Genomic DNA, 18,096 nt, shown 5'->3' with positions numbered 1-18,096 from the left:
TGCTAGGCCATTTACAGCTGTATTAAGCTTAAACAAAGCAGAAAGATCCAGAAATTTCATATTAAAAAGGGCAGTTTGTAGGTATGCATATGGACATGCATATGTACATAAGAACACACAGAAAATTAAAAACCTCTTTGAAGATTATTTTTTACCTTTTCATTCACAGAAGCAATTATAGAAGTATTTTTCCTTCTATGATAATTTATAAAATTATATATAATATATTATTATAATTATATATATTATAATAATTTATATAATTTATACAAGTATTTTTTCTTCCCTGGATGCTGGGAGCTACATGTTCCAGCTGGTATAGTTACAAGATGGTAGATTCTACTATAACTTTATGTGGAATAAATCTCCATCTCATATTAAACTTCATATTAGCTTCCCTGGTAGCTCAGATGGTAAAGAATTCACCTACAATGTAGGAGATCTGGGTTTGATTCCTGGATAGGAGAAGATTCCCTGGAGAAGGAAATGACAACCTATTCCAGTATTCTTGCCTGGAGATTCCCATGGACAGAGGAGCCTTGCAAGTTCCATGGGGTCACAAGAGTTGGACAGGACTGAGTGACTAACTCTTCCACTTTCCACTTCCATATTAAACTTATAATGTGGGTATGAAATAAACTTTGTAAAGATAGGCCACTGAGATTTAGAGGTAATTTGTTAATAGCCTAACTACCTATCAGAATCTGAAAAGCAATTTTCAAATACCTTACAAAGAGGTATATAAGTAAATTTGGAATATCATTTTGAAATGCAGAATCTATAGCCACCTTGTATTTATCTCAACAAATGCATATTTCAATAAAGAAAACAGCCCAGTAAAGTACTAACGGTGTTGTGACTTTGTTAACTTAACATTTGCTAAGCAAAGAGCTGGGAGGAGGGACTCTACGCCATGGTTCAACAAAAGTTCACAAGAGAATAGAAATGGAGCAGCTTACTGCTCATGGGCCCTGGAGGAAGGATAAGACATAGCTCAAGGGGCCAAACAGGGAGGTCAAGGAGGGAGGGAGGAGAGAGTTGCAAGACCAGGCCGTTATTAGCGTCTGTGGAAAGAGTGCTTTGGGGTTCCTAAACTAAGGCTTCATTGGTCAATTCAAATTTAAAAAATAAAAGGATATTTTGGTAAGCCCTGCAGGGGTTTTCTCTAAAGAGCATATAAGGGGAAGACCTTGAGAGGTGAGAGGGATTCTTTATCATAAGGGTCATCAGGGGAGTCATATTAGGGACTTGTATTTGCTTATGAGTCTGCAGATTGTTATCCCGTGAATGTGCACTAGAGTCACTTGTTCACACAAAAGGGAAGCCGAGACATCGCTATCATGGAGTTGTTTAAACTCATGGCAGAAGAATGTGGTTTACAGAAAGGTTAAAAAAATAAAGGAATTTATTAATTTCATTAACTCTCCTGTCCTTTGCTCTCTAGCATGACCTGTTCCCACCAGAGAGATGCCAAACATTTCTTCCCTGCTAACTAACGTCTAGCTGATATCTGTCCTCACCACTCCCAATACTCTTGCTTATAATTGGGGATCATATGGACCACCTAAGCATTAAATAGTCAAAGGCCATTTTTTAAATTTATTTATTTTAGTTGGAGGATAATTACTTTACAGTATTGTGATGGTTTTCGCCATGCATGTGTCCCCTTCATCCTGAAGCCCACTTCCTCCTCCCTCCCACCCTATCCCTCTAGGTTGTCACAGAGGACCAGATTTGGGTGTCCCTTTTCCTACATCAAACTCTCATTGACATGTAGTATTGTATATGTTTCAGTGCTATTCTTTCAAGTTACCCCACCCTCTCCTCTCACTGACTTCCCTGGTGGCGCAAATGGTAAAGCATCTGCCTACCATGTGGGAGACCTGGGTTCGATTCCTGGGTCAGGAAGATCTCCTGGAGATCTCCTCCAGATCTCCTCCTGGAGAAGGAAATGGCAGCCCACTCCAGTACTCTTGCCTGGAAAATCCCATCCACAGAGGAGACTGGTAGGCTGCAGTCCATGGGGTCGCAAAGAGTCGGATACGACTGAGCGACTTCACTCACTCCTCTCACTGAATCCAAAAGTCAGTTCTTTAAGTGTGTCTCCTTTGCAGCCCTGTACACAGAATCATCAGTACCATCTTTGGAAATTCCATATATTTGCATTAATATACAGTATTTGTTTTTCTCTTTCTGACTTACTTTACTCTGTATAATAGGCTCTAGGTTCATTCACTTCATTAGAACTGACACAAATAAGTTCCTCAAAGGCTATTTTGAGTGATAAGCTTTTAATTCAATAGAAAGGATATAATCAATAAAAATAAATAAACTGAATTTTATTTTTGTGGTTGGAATCTATATTGTTCCAAATGTATGTCTACCACTGATTTCTGTTGGCTTCATGAACTTTGCAAGCTGGACAACATTGGCCCCAAACTGAGACTGGTCAGGTCAAGCCACAGAGAGTGAGCGAGCCCCAAGACTTGTCTACCCTCCTCTGCAAGTACTCTTATATGTTATTTGATCAAGTTGGTCAAAGTTAACAAATTCTGTGGCTTAAATCACAAGAAAGTGGCATGTCACTGTCTTTTTTTAAATCTATGGATTGTATTAAGATGTAATTGTATGTCTGTTTATTTTAGGCCCTTGAAAACTGTTATGATGAATGTTGTTGAGAGTGTGGAGAAAAGGGAACACTTGTACGATGTTGGTGGGAATATAAATTGCTGCAGCCACTGTGGAAAACAGTACAGATATTCTTCAAAAAATTAAAAATAGAACAACCATGTGATCCAGCAATGCATTACTGAATGTATATTCAAAGGAAAAAAATGACAATCAGCATCTCAAGGAGATATCTTCTCTCATTTTTCATCACAGCATCATCAATGATACTCAAAGTAGGGAAACAACTAAACTGTTTAAGGTTAAATAAAAGATGGTATATAGAAGAGAATATTATTCAGAATATTCTAACAATAGAATTTTATTCAACTATAAAAAAGCAGGAAATCCTGCTATTTATGATAGCATGAATAAAAATGGAGGGCATTATGCTGAATGAAATAAACTAGACATAGAAACACAAACAAATACCAAAAATATATTCACTTACATGTGGACTCTAAAGAAAATTCATAGATCCAGAGAGTAGAATGTGGTTGCCAGAGACAGGAGGTGGAAGAAATGGGGAGATATTGGTTAAAACATACAAATTTTCATGCATAATGAGTAAGATCTGAGGATCAAATGTACATGGTGACTATAATTAATTACGTTGTATTGTACACTTGAAATTTGCTAGTCAAGTAGATCATAAAGGTTCTCACACACACAGGAAGGTAATAACAAATGTGCTAATTATCTTAGCTGTGGTAAATATTTCACAATGCATATTTATATCAAATCAGAATGTAGTATACTTTAAATGTAAACAACTTTATCTGTCAATTATACCTCAGCTAGCTGAAGGGAAAAAGTAAACTGTTATGAATGATTCCTAACTCCTGCTACCACTGTTGTAATTTAAGACCCTAGCAGTTTTTGCTTTATTCAAAAGAAATTTTCTTTTTCTCTTTGTTGAAATACTACTTTCAAGCAATGATCAATTCAGTGTCACTTTTGGGCTTCCCTTGTGGCTCAGCTGGAAAGAATCTGCTTGCAATGTGGGAAACCTGGGTTCGATCCCTGGGTTGAAAAGATCCCCTGGAGAAGGAAAAGGCTACCCACTCCAGTATTCTGGCTTAGAGAATTCCATGGACTGTATAGTCCATAGGGTGGCAAAGAGTCAGACATGACTGAGCAACTTTCACTTTCACCTCCTTTTATGAAATCTATCCTTTTTTGGTTTAAAATTTGACAGAATTTTTATTTCACAGTACCTTAATATTATTGATAAAAGTAAAGGCACAGTTGAAAATGGATAATGTTGAAATAACTGTTAACTAGAATATGAAATAATGTGTTCATAGTTAACCAAGATAGCAGAAGATTTTAAAATGATGCTCTGAAGTTCTTACATCGTACTTACAGCTGTAAATTGCTAAGTTACAAGCAAGTTATAAACAGATAGAAATGAACAAATAATATGAAAAATTTAGGTAGATAGGAGATTCATATTTCATTTATCCAATGACATATTTATGATTAAATATAAATTAAAATCCAACTTGCACACCATATCCAGGTCTTTTTAACTGGTTCAGTCAAAGAGGTAAGACCTTTGACTGGCTCACATGAGAAGCTCCACTCCTTGGCCCAGTTTTGGGGAGTTTACCAGACTTGAGTTCATCAATAATTTCTTCAGTATACTTAGGTGTCAGATCCTTATAGTAGTTATCATTTATTTGAACCATTGGTGTGTTTACACAGGCCCCTAAACATTCCACTTCTATAAGAGTGAAAAGTTTCTCAAGTGTATACTCTCCAACATTAGTCCAAGTTTTTTCTAAATGGCTTCCAGTATGCAGTCACAGTTTTGAAGCATGTAAAGTGTAGTGGTATATACTTGAATGTGACACTTTCCAACTGGCTTTTGATTATACACTGTATGAAAAGTTGCTACTTCATATATCCTTATTGGAGGTACATGTAAAATCTCTGCAACCTTGTTCGTAGAGATGGGCAGCCATCCATTCTGTTTTGGGGCAAAATTCAGGTCTGGAAGCAGAGCAGATGCTTTATGCCTTTTTGGGTAGTTTTTTGCACTGGCCTCTTCTTACAGTTTTATGTTATGAAATCAAATGGAGTATCTGGGTTATCCTCGGGAGTATCTCTGTTTGCAAATAAGGCTCCTCCAGCTCCATTCTGCACAGCCGTCTTAGGCAGATTCCTTATATTCTTCCCCAGTCAGCAGCGAGGCAGCCATGAGGGCCTGGAGCACTGGTGAGAAGAACGTGGTGAGCCAAACTGCCATGAAATCTTTTCAAATTTGAGTTTCTTCTTCAGTCAGATTTCAATATTTTATTAATCTCTGCAACCTTGTTCATAGAGATGGGCAGCCATCCATTCTGTTTTGGGGCAAAATTCAGGTCTGGAAGCAGAGCAGCTGCTTTATGCTCTTTGGGGCAGTTTTTTGCAATGGCCTCTTACAGTTTTCTGATATGAAATCAAATGGAGTATCTGGGTTATTCTCGGGAGTATCTCTGTTTGGAAATAAGGCTCCTCCAGCTCCATTCTTCACCGCTGTCTTAGGCAGATTCCTTATATGTCTTCCCCAGTCAGCAGCGAGGCAGCCATGCGGAGCTGGAGCATTGGTGAGAAGAATGTGGTGGGCCAAACTGCCATGAAATCTTTTCTAATTTGAGTTTCTTCTTCCGTCAGATTTCAGTATTTTATTTCTCAGTGTTGTAGTTGAGCTGTGGTCAAATCAGCAGTTGTGACATGATGTGCATATCTATTTGACCTGTGATCCATCTTGAGGGCAAGAAATTTTAAGGAGTTGTCATCTATGAGCTCATGTAATGTACTTTTGAGTAGACACTAGAATATATGTGTGTGTAAGATAATTTTAAATCCAAGGGCAGTTAATTAAAATATGAAGTATCCTATTCAATAATCCTCCTTCTCGAGACATCGATGGAAAATGCTTCATAGATCATTAAATTTGCACAAGAAGATACAAAATTTACATAATCTAGTTGAATTAAATTTTCTTTGGTGAAATTATGTGTTTAAGAGACAAAATTGGCTAAAAATTTGGATAAATTTTTCTGTGCAAATTTTACTAACTAAGGATCAACACCTTAGATATAAATTCCATTTCATCATGTACACTTCATTTAGTAGAAAATGATGAACCTGATTCGTTTAGAAAGCTGACTGATTCTGCCATTAGAATTCTAATGAATCTGAGTTGGAGTAAATGTTTCACGCAAGCACTTGTCACTGAATAAAAGAGAAGCTCACCAAACTGAGCTTCCAAAAATAGCCAGTATTGTGCATGATAATAATAAATGACTTTATATGTAGCAAAAGATAGACCAAGAGGTATACTCATTTTAATATACTACCTGAAAATAAAGTTGAATGAGAAGAGAAATAGCCTTCACCTTACTCATTGAATCAAAGACTACCAATAATTTCATCAGAGGACTGATGACTTTGAGTGACCAAGACTAGCTTAACTCAGTTTGCAGTGGCAATCATAAAGACTTACAAATATATCTTAAATAAATATACCTTATGACCTTATTCTGTTCCCTCTTTCAAGCTTGTCCTGTTATCTTTTGTCCTACTTTCTATTAGGGACACTATTCATACATCATCTACTTTGGGATGACTTCCAAAGCACTCTACTTAATACTCCAACTTCTGTCTGCTTCCTTACACCTTTGGACCCACTCTCCCCTATTAAAATTTCTCGTTTATTTGTTTCAATTACCAACTAAATTTATCTGAGGAATGGAGCTGTTTCTTATTCAAAACTCTATCACAGGACCTCACACAGTATCTGACAAACACTAGGTATTCAAAACATACCCACTGACTACAGTGCAAAACTTCCACATACATACTTATATATGTGTGTATATATATGGAGAATAATCAATCAATCAATCAATTCATTTGCTCAGCCATGTCCAGCTCTTTGCGACCCCAGGAACCATAGCATGCCAGGCCTCCCTGTCCATCACCAACTCCTGGAGTCCACCTAAACCCATGTCCATTGAGTCGGTGATGCCATCCAACCATCTCATCCTGTCATTCCCTTCTCCTCCTGCCTTCAATCTTTCCCAGCATCAGGGAGAATAAAGGCCACTCCAAATAATGTATAGTTTCTACATATATTATTTTTTATGGCTTACATCCACTAATGTATATACCTTACTAGTTTGTTGAAGCTATTTTTTCAGTCAAATTCTTGAAGGTTATAAAATGCATTTTGTAAATAATTGGCTTCAATTTTGTGATTTTACCTGATATGATTAAATTGGAAATGTTTCACTTCAGTAACACTGATTTGTTGATCCTCCTTTGTCCATTGATAAAAATTAGTTGAAGAAATACCCCCACATTGCTAGAGGAAGCAGTAATTTGCCACATCCATCATTTTCTGCCTCCTGTGGAGCGTAGTTGCCAGGATTTCTAAATTAATATGATGAAACCAAAGGCAACTGTAAGTACAATATTATCATCTCTTTCTCCATCGTTCTTCATCTATATTATTTCATGGGACTATATGAGAAAAGGAAAGCCTACCAATCTTCTTGTGCTATTATTTGCTATCAAATTGATTCATTATGTTTCTCTTTTGTTCCTAATTATAGTTATCCACCTTGCCTATCTGCAAAACTACAAACAATATGGTCTTTGGCTCTTTGACATCTTTTATTTCCAAGCAGTATAAAGTTGTTTATAGCATGTAGACTGTCAATCAACAGATAATGAGTGAAAGCCTACCAAATGTAAAACAGAGTAGAGAACTGAATAGCTGTAAAACTGAATACCTGAGATGAGGAAGGTTAAAGTCCAGTTGGGATAATGAGGTATACATGAAAAGTCACTCTGTATAGATATAAAAGTATAGAGGAGATAAAACCTAACAGTTAAGATTATAAGAAAAACCCCTCTTTGATGGTCCCAGGGAGTTTTGTTGAACAAAGGAGGATTTTAGATATGGGAACTTCTCCGCTAAGAGCAGAGGATTATAGGCTGAGGTTAAGAAAGGTCATGAAGGAGAGGGAAGTTCATAATGAGAAAGGTATGTTGGGGAGAGTAAAAGAGTTGACCCTGTAAAATAGAGGACTTGTGTAGGTGCATAATAAAAGACGGACTGTATTACTCCGGCATGAGGCCAAGTGGAGAGAATATTGTGAGACTGGAGACACTGATGGCTTTTAAATAGGAATGGAGTTGAGGACAAGGATGTTTGAAATAAATTATAGTTCTTTCCTAGCCTCACTAATTTTTCTAGTCTTCTTCTAACATTGTCAGTATATTAAAATACAAATACATAAAATTTACTCACCTATCTTACACATATAATTACAGAGTTTTTAATCAAACAGGACCCTATGAGGTCTTCCCAGAACAGACCCCCACCCATGTCTTCCATTTGCCTTTTGTCTGTATTGAAATTTTAGTCAAAGAATAAATCTAATCATAACAGTGAGAAAATGCAGAGAAAAACAGTCAAGCAAGACGAAATAATAATAATTTAGCCATTAAACAAAATCAAGAACTTTTTAGTTCTTCCTTGAGTGCTATAGATAAAACTTTGATTCATGTTTTTTGAGCTGTTTTGCAAATATTGAAACTCCCATCATATGGAAAAAATTAACTATATGCTGCCCACAAGCACGTAGAACTCAGCCTGGTTGGAACCAGAAGGTTGATGATGCTGATTCATCACCAACCAATCAGAAGAATGCTCATGAGCTGATTATGCCATGCTCCTTGCACATTTATAAGACTCCTCATAACCCCCTCCAGAGTGGACCACACAGTTTTGAGGGCATTATCCCACTGTGGTCCCTTTTGCCTGGTAAAGCAATAAAAATTACTCTTTTCAACTTCACCCAGAGCTCTGTCACTGCATTTCTATTCAGAAACAGTGACCAAAGGCTGAAGTTCAGTAACAGTTTGACACAGTTTGACAAATATATACTCTATATTTTCACACAATAATCAAAGTATGTAATATTTCCAACACCTTCATATCTCTTTGATCATCCTCCACTTTTCACCACTACAAATTAGCTTTAGTTTTCTGTTTTCAATGTTTCTTAATTAGATTTTCCTTGTATAATTCCCAAGGAATAGCTGACCATTTTAAATTTTGATAAAGAAAAACAAATACAGTTTTAATTTCCTGATAGAAAGGGAATACACAGTATATAGATGGATCATGAATGGTGACATAATGTAATTCTAGAGATCATATTGAATAATTCACCATAAAACCAAACCCTGTTTAACTTTACTTGTGTCTTTGCTTTCTTTGGATATTTGAAAAAGTAATATTGCTCATGCCTTTTATTTGGGTACTTATAAAATGTTGTTGTTGTTGTTGTTGTTGTTTAGTCTCTCCGTCCTGTCCTACCTCATGGACTGCAGCATGTCAGGCTTACCTGTTCATCACCAAATCCCAGATTTTGCTCAAAATCATTTCCATTGAGTCACTGATGCCATCCAACTATCTCAACCCCTGTCATCCACTTCTCTTCCTGCCTTCACATCAGGTGACCAAAGTACTGGAGCTTCATCATCAGTACTTCCAATGAATATTCATGGTTGATTTCTTTTAGAAATTACTGGTTTAATCACCTTGCAGTCCAAAGTACTCTCAAGATTCTTCTCCAAAACCACAGTTCAAAGGCATCTGTTCTTCGGTGCTCAGTCTTTTTTATTGTCTAGTTCTCAAATCCATACATGACTATTAGAAAAACCATAGCTTTGACTAAACAGACTTTGGTAAGCAAAGTAGTATCCATGCTTTATAATATGCTGTCTAGGTTTGTCATTGTTTTTCTTCTAAGGAGCAAGTGTCTTCTAATTTCATGGCTGCAGTCACCATCTGCAGTGATTTTGGAGCCCAGGAAAATAAAGTCTGTCACTATTTCTATTGTTTCCCCATCTATATTCCATGAAGCAATGGTATAGGATGCCATGATCTTAGTTTTTTTTAATGTTGAGCTTTAAGCCCGGTTTTTCACTTTCATCAAGAGGCTCTTTAGTTTCTCTTTACTTTCTGCCATAAAGGTGGTGTCATCTGCATATCTGAGGTTATTGATATTTCTCATGGCAATATTGATTCCAGCTTGTGCTTCATCCAGCTGGGCATTTGTCATGATGTACTCTGCATGTAAGTTAAATAAGCAGGGTGACAATATGCAACCTTGACGTACTCCTTTCTCAACTTGGAACCAGTCTGCTGTTCCATGTCCAGTTCTAACTGTTGCTTCATACAGGCTTTGCAGGAGGCAGGTAAAGTGCTCTGGTATTCCCATCTCTAAGAATTTTCCACAGTTTGTTGAGGAAAAATCTTTTCTTCTAGATTTCCTTTTATTCTGGCACTAGGAAAAAAAATGGAGTACTTCTTTCTTATAGTACAACATTAGTGACTGCAGGAAAAGCAAGGGTAAGATACTGCCATAGTATGGCAGTATGGAGAACACCTTAATTTTTTTTCATTTTTTTTTCTAAATTTAATAATAGAATGATAATTGGAAAATTATTCAAAATATAAATTCCAAAAGGAGAAAAACAAAAGAATCTACATTGGCTTATTTATCAGTTCATTCAACAAAATTTTATTAACAGTCTACAAAGTACCTGGCAATAACGTGTAGCAGGAGATAAAGCAGGTAGCAAAGTGAACCCAAATCCTTGGTCTCATGAGAGATACAAGCCTGTGGGGCAAAAATGAATAAGAAAAAATTAGCAGAACATATGTGACAGCTAATGACAAAAGTGAAGAAAACATCAAGGGAAATGAGAGTGCTGAAATATGAAGAGGGGTTGAGGTTGCAGTTTTTAAAAAGAGATGATCACAGAAAAACTATTGTGAAGATCATATTTAATCAAAGCCCTGGATAAGAATAATTGGGCATGCTAATGTGACCCAATGACTGTAGTTTTACCTCAGTTTACCCTCAAAATGACACATAAATCTTATATTTTGCATCTATTTCCCTTAGCCTTTATTTCCTCCCCATTTATATCTATGTCTCTTTATTTTTATCAATAATTTAATTTCCCCCACATTCTTAAAAGCACTCTCCAAAAAACATTTTAAAACATTTTTAACAATTGCAAAATATGCTATCACAGATATATCATAATCTACTTAAACATTTCTTTTAGCATTTATTTATTTTAATTTATCCTTATAAATCATTGTAAACATTACTTTAGTGAGCACTCTTATGTAGAGAATTTTGTCCATATTTCTGATTCTTTCCTTAGACAGGATGGTCAAAGTGTGGTGAGTGACTATAGAAGTGAGAACAATTCCACATGGAGTAAATATCCCTGTTTCATAGCCTCAGCATAAGGATTATCTCTATGTAGCATAGAGTATGTATGAGAAAGAGAGTAGAAATATCCTGTAGTCATGAAATCTAACTGGGTTATTTTCCCTCCAAAGAAAGAGAAGTATCACATTATATCATTAGTTTAAGCAAATTGGTATTTAAGAAATAAATATTTCTAGGTGTCTGAGCAAATATTCTCTTAGATTATGAAGCAAAGAAAAATGATTGCCACTAACTCAAAATAGAAACAAACAGTTACGAGCAGAGAATAAGTCAGTATATATTTTGTAGGATATAAATTTCACCTGGAATATTGTAAATGAAATGAAGAAAAGAAGAAAGAAAAAAGAGAAAGATGGAGGAAAAACAATATCAGACTTGAAAGCCAACCGTAGGGAATAAGCTTCTAAAATCTGGCTTGCTCAGCTTTAGAAAGCCCGGATACCCTCATACTCCCACTGTTTCTGATGATAAGATATAGGAAAAAGAGAAAGAAAATTTCAGACATAACAATCACTGTCGACCATTTGATATAGGAAAACTGGCAGTAAACAGTAAGTAATGTAAAAATTGTTTGGGGCCTAGAGAGAAATGGGCCATAGCTCAGTCCTTGCCTGCTCTGAGAATGCAGTCCTGCACAACAAGATGTTTAAGCACATGTTTAATTGCCTTTAAACCTGACTCTGTAGTCAAGAACTATGGAAGGAGTTGGTGTCTGATGAGCACCCCAAATTACAGAGTTCCAGTGCTGCCTTTCTTAGTGTCCCCTAAATTGCAACATCTGTAAGATAGAACCAGTGTCCCAGTAACCTGAGTTTCTCCTGTTTTATTTTTATTTCTTTTTTTTTAGGAAGCCATGATTTTCAAGGCTTTAAAGAGCCTTACGTCTCATGAACTGCTAATTGAACCTAAAGGCAAGAATTTTTTATTTCTTGCTTTTCAAAAAAAAAAAAAAAAAAAATCATGTGATTAAACTCTCATACTGCAGAATACTGCTACCAGATTTTAAGAATCATTGCAGGACTAAAATTAATCTGTATATTCTATTTTTTGTGTGCAAGACTACAACAATCATAAAGAATAAAGTTTCAAAAATAAAGACCCTCAAATAAAATATTCCTTAATTTATTATAGAAATATCACAGGTTTTTTTTTTTGTTGTTGTTGTTTGTTTTTTAAGGAATGATGCTGAAGCAATTGAATGTTGATTGGAAAAAAAAAAAAATTAGTGTTGCCCTCACCCTGAATTACAACACTCACCAACCGACTTGAGTTGGAACTCAGTTCAGTACAGTTCAGTTGCTCATCTGTGTCCGACTCTTTAAGACCCCATGAACCGCAGTCCGCCAAGCCACCCTGTCCATCACCAACTCCTGGAGTCCACCCAAACCCATGTCCATTGAGTCGATGATGCCTTCCAAACATCTCATCATCTGTCATCCCCTTCTCCTGCCCTCAATCTTTCCCAGCATCAGGGTCCTTTCCAATGAGTCAGCTCTTTGCATGAGGTGGCCAAAGTATTGGAGTTTCAGCTTCAGCATCAGTCCTTCCAATGAACACTCAGGACTGATCTCCTTTAGGATGGACTGGTTGGCTCTCCTTGCAGTCCAAGGGACCCTCAAGAGTCTTTTCCAATACCACAGTTCAAAAGTATCAATTCTTTGGCATTCAGCTTTCTTCACAGTCCAATTCTCACATCCATACATGACCACTGGAAAAACCAAAACCTTGACAGACAGACCTTTGTTGGCAAAGCAATGTCTCTGCTTTTCAATATGCTGTCTAGGCTGGTCATAACTTTCCTTCCAAGACATAAATGCAAAAGGTAAAGCAATTAGTCATCTAACATAAAACATAGGGACATATCTTCATAACTTAAAATATGCTAAATTGTATTTAGCTTGACACCAAAAAAAATTGCTTATCAAAGAAACAACTTATAAATTGGGCTTCATTAAAATTTTTAAAAATGTTTAATCAGATATTTGACTAAGAACATAAAAAGACACCCATTGCATAGGAAACATTCTCAGAACTCTCTTATACACCACATATTGAAATATAAGGTAAATATATGTACACATACACAGGGCTTCCCCAGTAGCTCAGTTTTAAAAGAATCTGCCTGCCAATGCTAGAAACACAAGATGCATGGGTTCGATCCCTGGTTTGTCATGATCCTCTGGAGGAGGAAATGGCAACCTACTCCTGTATTCTTTCCTGGGAAATCCCATGAACAGAGGACTCTCTCAGGCTATAGTCTATGGGGTCACAAAGAGTCAGATACAACTGAACCACTGAGCACAAGCACACATATATATATATATATTTGGGGGATATGTAGTTTATACATGTATATAGTTTTCTAAGTTTGTTTCATGAATATAATAATTATACTATATGAGATGGTTTTTGTTTGTTTGTTTTCTAGTTACTTCAATTCCTCTGTTTCCTCCAAGCTTTTTTTTTGTTAGTGTTTCATTAATTTTTCTTTTTACTTTTTTACCTTTTTATTTCCTCTTAGGGACTTTTTTGGTATTTGGCGATCCTTAGTTTGTTTGTTTATATAAAGAGTGGTCACTAACAACAAATTGGAAGCTCAGAGGCTATCGGTTGTTCTTTTTTAACCATGCGATTTCATCCTGGGCACATATAGCTTAGGACATCTTCTGAGGGAAAACCCTAATAACTGTGTCTTTAGACTCTCCTCTTGGCCTAGTCAAATCTCCCAGAAAAGACCCTTCTATCATGTTCTAGAAGTTTGAGAATAGAATAGGAAAAGGGAGGCATTGATATTTGAATATTAACCTAATCATTGTACAATTCAGTATTGCATCACTACAAAAAAATGCTCCAAGTGTATCCAAGTCCAGAAACGACACATACCACAAAGTGAGTTACCAATACTCTGCTCAGAAGTCCTTGCTATAGACCTTCATTTTAGAGGGCTCTCCTCTTGTTCTCTTCTGGCAGTACCCTTTCCTCTAGTAAGGAATTTGCATGGTGAAGCAAATGTCTGTTTAGAGTTTCAACTTTAAAAATATTAAGAATCAGAAGGTGAGGGCTATGTCTTATTTGATGGGAATTTTTGTTAACGCAAATTCACATTCCCAATGCACAATGAGGTCAAACAAACTGAGACACCAGAGTTTAACGCAGAGAAGGGTTTGTTGTAAGACCATGCGAGAAGATAAAGTGGCTCACGCCCTGAAAAGCTTTGAGCTCCCCTAAGTGTTTCGGCAAAGCATTTTTAAAAGATAGGTGTGGGAAGGGCTGGGTTACAGGGTATGTGATAAACTTGCACACAGTTCTCTGCGTGGCTGATGGTGAGGTACAGGGTGGTGGCACAGGGGTTAATATTATCAGTCCTTAGGCTGCAGGAGGACTGGGCTCTGTGTTCATAGTCATTCAGTAGTTCCTACATTTGATGGGGTGGGGGGGGGGGTGATATTCATACCTGCAAAACAACTCAAGAAATTTGCACCAAGTACTGCTATCTTGGTACTTTAGAGAGGATCTAAATCAGAATATGTGGGAGAAGGCCTGTCTCAGGAAGATCCCATAGGACCTGACTTGATTACAGTTCCTCCTTTTTCCTTGATTTTCCTCTATCTTTTCTTTGATACTCCTCAACCTTTTCTTTGATACTCCTCAATCTTGAGGAATTGGAAGGAATGAATCTTGAATATTCACTGGAAGGACTGATGCTGAACCTGAAGCTCCAATACTTTGGCCGTGTGATTTGAAGAGCCAACACATTGGAAAAGACCCTGGTGCTGGGAACAGTTGATGTCAGGAGGTGAAGGGGATGACAGAGAATGAGATGGTTGGATGGAATCACCAACTCAATGGACATGAGTTTGAGCAAACTCTGGGAGATGGTGAAGGACAAAGAAGCCTGATGTGTTGCAGCCCATGGGGTGACAAAGAATCAGACACAACTGAGTGACTGAACAAAAATCTTGAGGAAAACAAGTTTTGAACAAGAAAGGAATAAAGATTCAGATAGGGAGGTTAATCATAAACTTGACAGAGACCCCACAGGGTGCTGCTTAGTTACATTTTTAGGACTTCAAGCCAGGGTGGCAGCATTTCAAGGAACCCTGAGAGAACTGCTCTGAACAGGTGAAGGGAGGAGACAGGTTATATAAAAGTTCTGCAACAAAAGGCAAGTAGTCTGAACATCAAAATACTATTCGCTAAAGAAAACCAGATATCCCACAGCTAAGGAATATAATGCTTTTCTATGGACTAATGACAGAGATGGGCTTATTGAAATCATTCCTTTTATATGCACCTCAGTTATCTGGAAAATGTCAGTTTTCATTCGAATCCCAAAGAAAGGCAATGCCAAAGAATGTTCAGACTACCTCACAATTGCACTCTTCTCACACGCAGAAGGCACTGGCGATCCACTCCAGTGCTCTTGTCTGGAAAATCCCATGGACAGAGGAGCCTGGTAGGCTGCAGTCCATGGGGTCGCTAAGAGTCAGACACGACTGAGTTACTTCACTTTCCCTTTTCCCTTTCATGCATTGGAGAAGGAAATGGCAACCCACTCCAATGTTCTTGCCTAGAGAATCCCAGGGATGGGAGAGCCTGGTGGGCTGCCATCTATGAGGTCGCACAGAGTCAGACACGACTGAAGCGACTTAGCAGCAGCAGCAGAACACAGCAGCAAAGTAATGCTCAAAATTCTCCAAGCCAGGCTTCAATAGTACGTGAAGAGTGAACTTTCAGATGCTCAAGATGGATTTAGGAAAGCAGAGGAACCAGAAATCAAATTGCCAACATATGTTGGATCATTGAAAAAGCAAGAGAGCTCCAGAAAAACATCTACTTCTGCTTTATTGACTACACCAAAGGCTTTGACTGTGTGGACCACAATAAACTGGAAAATTCTGAAAGAGATGGGAATACCAGACCACCTGACCTGCCTCTTGAGAAATCTGTATGCAGGTCACGAAACAACAGCTAGAACTGGGCATGGAACAATAGACTGGTTCCAAATTGGGAAAGGAGTATGTCAAGGCTGTATATTGTCACCCTGCTTATTTTACTTATATGTAGAGTGCATCATGAGAAATGATGGGCTGGATGAAGCACAAGCTAGAATCAAGATTGCAGGGAGAAAATATAAATAACTTCAGATATGCAGATGACACCACCCTTATGGCGGAAAGTGAAAAAGAACTAAAGAACCTCTTGACGAAAGTGAAAGAGGAGAGTGAAAATGTTGGCTTAAAGCTCAACTTTCAGAAAACTAAGATCATGGCATCCAGTGCCACCACTTCATGGCAAATACATGGGGAAACAATGGAAACAGTAACAGACTTTATTTCTTGGACTCCAAAATCACTACAGATGATGGTTGCAGCCATGAAATAAAAAGACACTTGCACCTTGGAAGAAAAGCTATGACTAACCTAGACAGTGTATTAAAAAGCCAGAGACATTACTTGGCCAACAAAAGTCTGTCTATTCAAAGCTATGGTTTTTCCAGTAGTCATATGTGGATGTGAGAGTTGGACTCTAAAGAAAGCTGAGCACTGAAGAATTGATGCTTTTGAACTGTGGTGTTGGAGAAACTCTTGAGAGTCCCTTGGACTGCAAGGAGATCCACCCACTCAATCCTAAAGGAAATCAGTCCTGAATATTCATTGGAAGGACTGATGCTGAAGTTGAAACTCCAATACTTTGGCCACCTGATGTGAAGAACTGATTCATTTGGAAAGACCCTGATGCTTGGAAAAATTGAAGGTGGGAGGAGAAGGGGACGACAGGGGATGAGATTGTTGGATGGTATCACTGACTCAATGGACATGAGTTTGAGTAATCTCCTGGATTTGGTCATTTACAGGGAAGCCTGGCATACTGCAGTCCATGGGGTCGCAAAGATTTGGATATGACTGAGCGATTGAACTGATCTGAACAGCTATATGGGGCCAGTTTCCTGTGTTGTCACATCCTCGGGGCTCACCATAGGGTGTGTCTGAAGTCAGCTGGCTACTAGATGGCAAGTAGTCTTTGTTTCTTTCTTGAATTCCCTCAGGTCTCACCAGTTCACATTGGAGGGCTATAATCGCTGATGAGTGGGACATCCTGTGTTTACTGATATGGCAGGAAATAATCCCTTTCTCAAGTATGACTCCTCTTCTAGGTCATAGCTCAGATACCTAAGACTCTAAACTTTCTGCCCAAATGGCCCAGCTCCCACTAGCAGTATCTAGGTGAGCATCACATTGGATCCAAGTTCCAATTTCATCCTCATGAGAGCAGACTATAGTCTTAATGGGTGCTCTCCTATGTCAGAAAATTGACTGAATATTGGCTATTTGTGTGTAATATACTCAGCTTGCACATCAAGATTCAGACCTCCACAAATGTGCACTTGTGGTCACTGATAGCATGGGGTGGAGGTAGGTGAGGGAAGAGAAAGATTGGCCTTAGGTCTAAGGCAAGGGCGTGGTCTTTCTGAGCTCCCACAATTCAAGACAGAGGTGTGAAAACTCCAGTCATGCTAAATTTAAATCTGGCTTTTCCAGTTTCATAAAAGCATGTAGGACAAAGATGGAGGGGGCTTCCCAGGTGGTGCTAGTGGTAAGAATCTGCCTGCCTATGCAGGAGACTCAAGAGACATGGGTTTGATCCATGGGTCAGGAAAATCCCCTGGAGAAGGGCATGGCAACCCAATTTAGTATTCTTACCTGAAGAAGCCCATCGACAGAGGAGCTTGAGTCAAAGAGTTGGACACAACTGAAGCAACTGAGCATATGTGCATGCAAGGTAGGAGGATGAAATATTATTATTTAATACGTCTTTTTGCTTGATTTAAAATTTTGAAATTTTGCATAAATGCATTGATGCAAGCCCTCCATTAGTTTGTTAGGGCTGACATGACAAAATACTGCAGACTGGGTGACTTAAGCAACAGGAATTCTCAGAGTTCTGGAGACTGGAATTCCAAGATCAAAGTGTCAGAGGGTTTGGTTTCTTGTGGAGCCTCTCTCCTTGGTTTGCAGATGGCTACTTTCTCACTGCAATTCATGTGGTCTTTCTTCTATGCACATGCATCCCTGGTGTCTCTGTGCATCCAAATTTCCTCTTAATGAAGAAT

At 38.0% G+C, this 18,096-nt stretch overlaps 1 pseudogene; it reads right to left on the bottom strand.

The window, feature by feature from the left end:
* Positions 1–4,160: 4,160 nt before the first annotated feature.
* On the bottom strand, positions 4,161–17,700 carry LOC136164220 (NADH dehydrogenase [ubiquinone] flavoprotein 2, mitochondrial-like; annotated as a pseudogene).
* Between the last annotated feature and the right edge of the window lie 396 nt (positions 17,701–18,096).

This window comes from Muntiacus reevesi, chromosome 3 (assembly GCF_963930625.1).
Source record: "Muntiacus reevesi chromosome 3, mMunRee1.1, whole genome shotgun sequence".
NCBI classification, from domain to species: Eukaryota; Metazoa; Chordata; class Mammalia; order Artiodactyla; family Cervidae; genus Muntiacus; species Muntiacus reevesi.
Note: the sequence above shows the minus strand (reverse complement) of the source record. Positions and strands in the feature narration are given on the sequence as shown.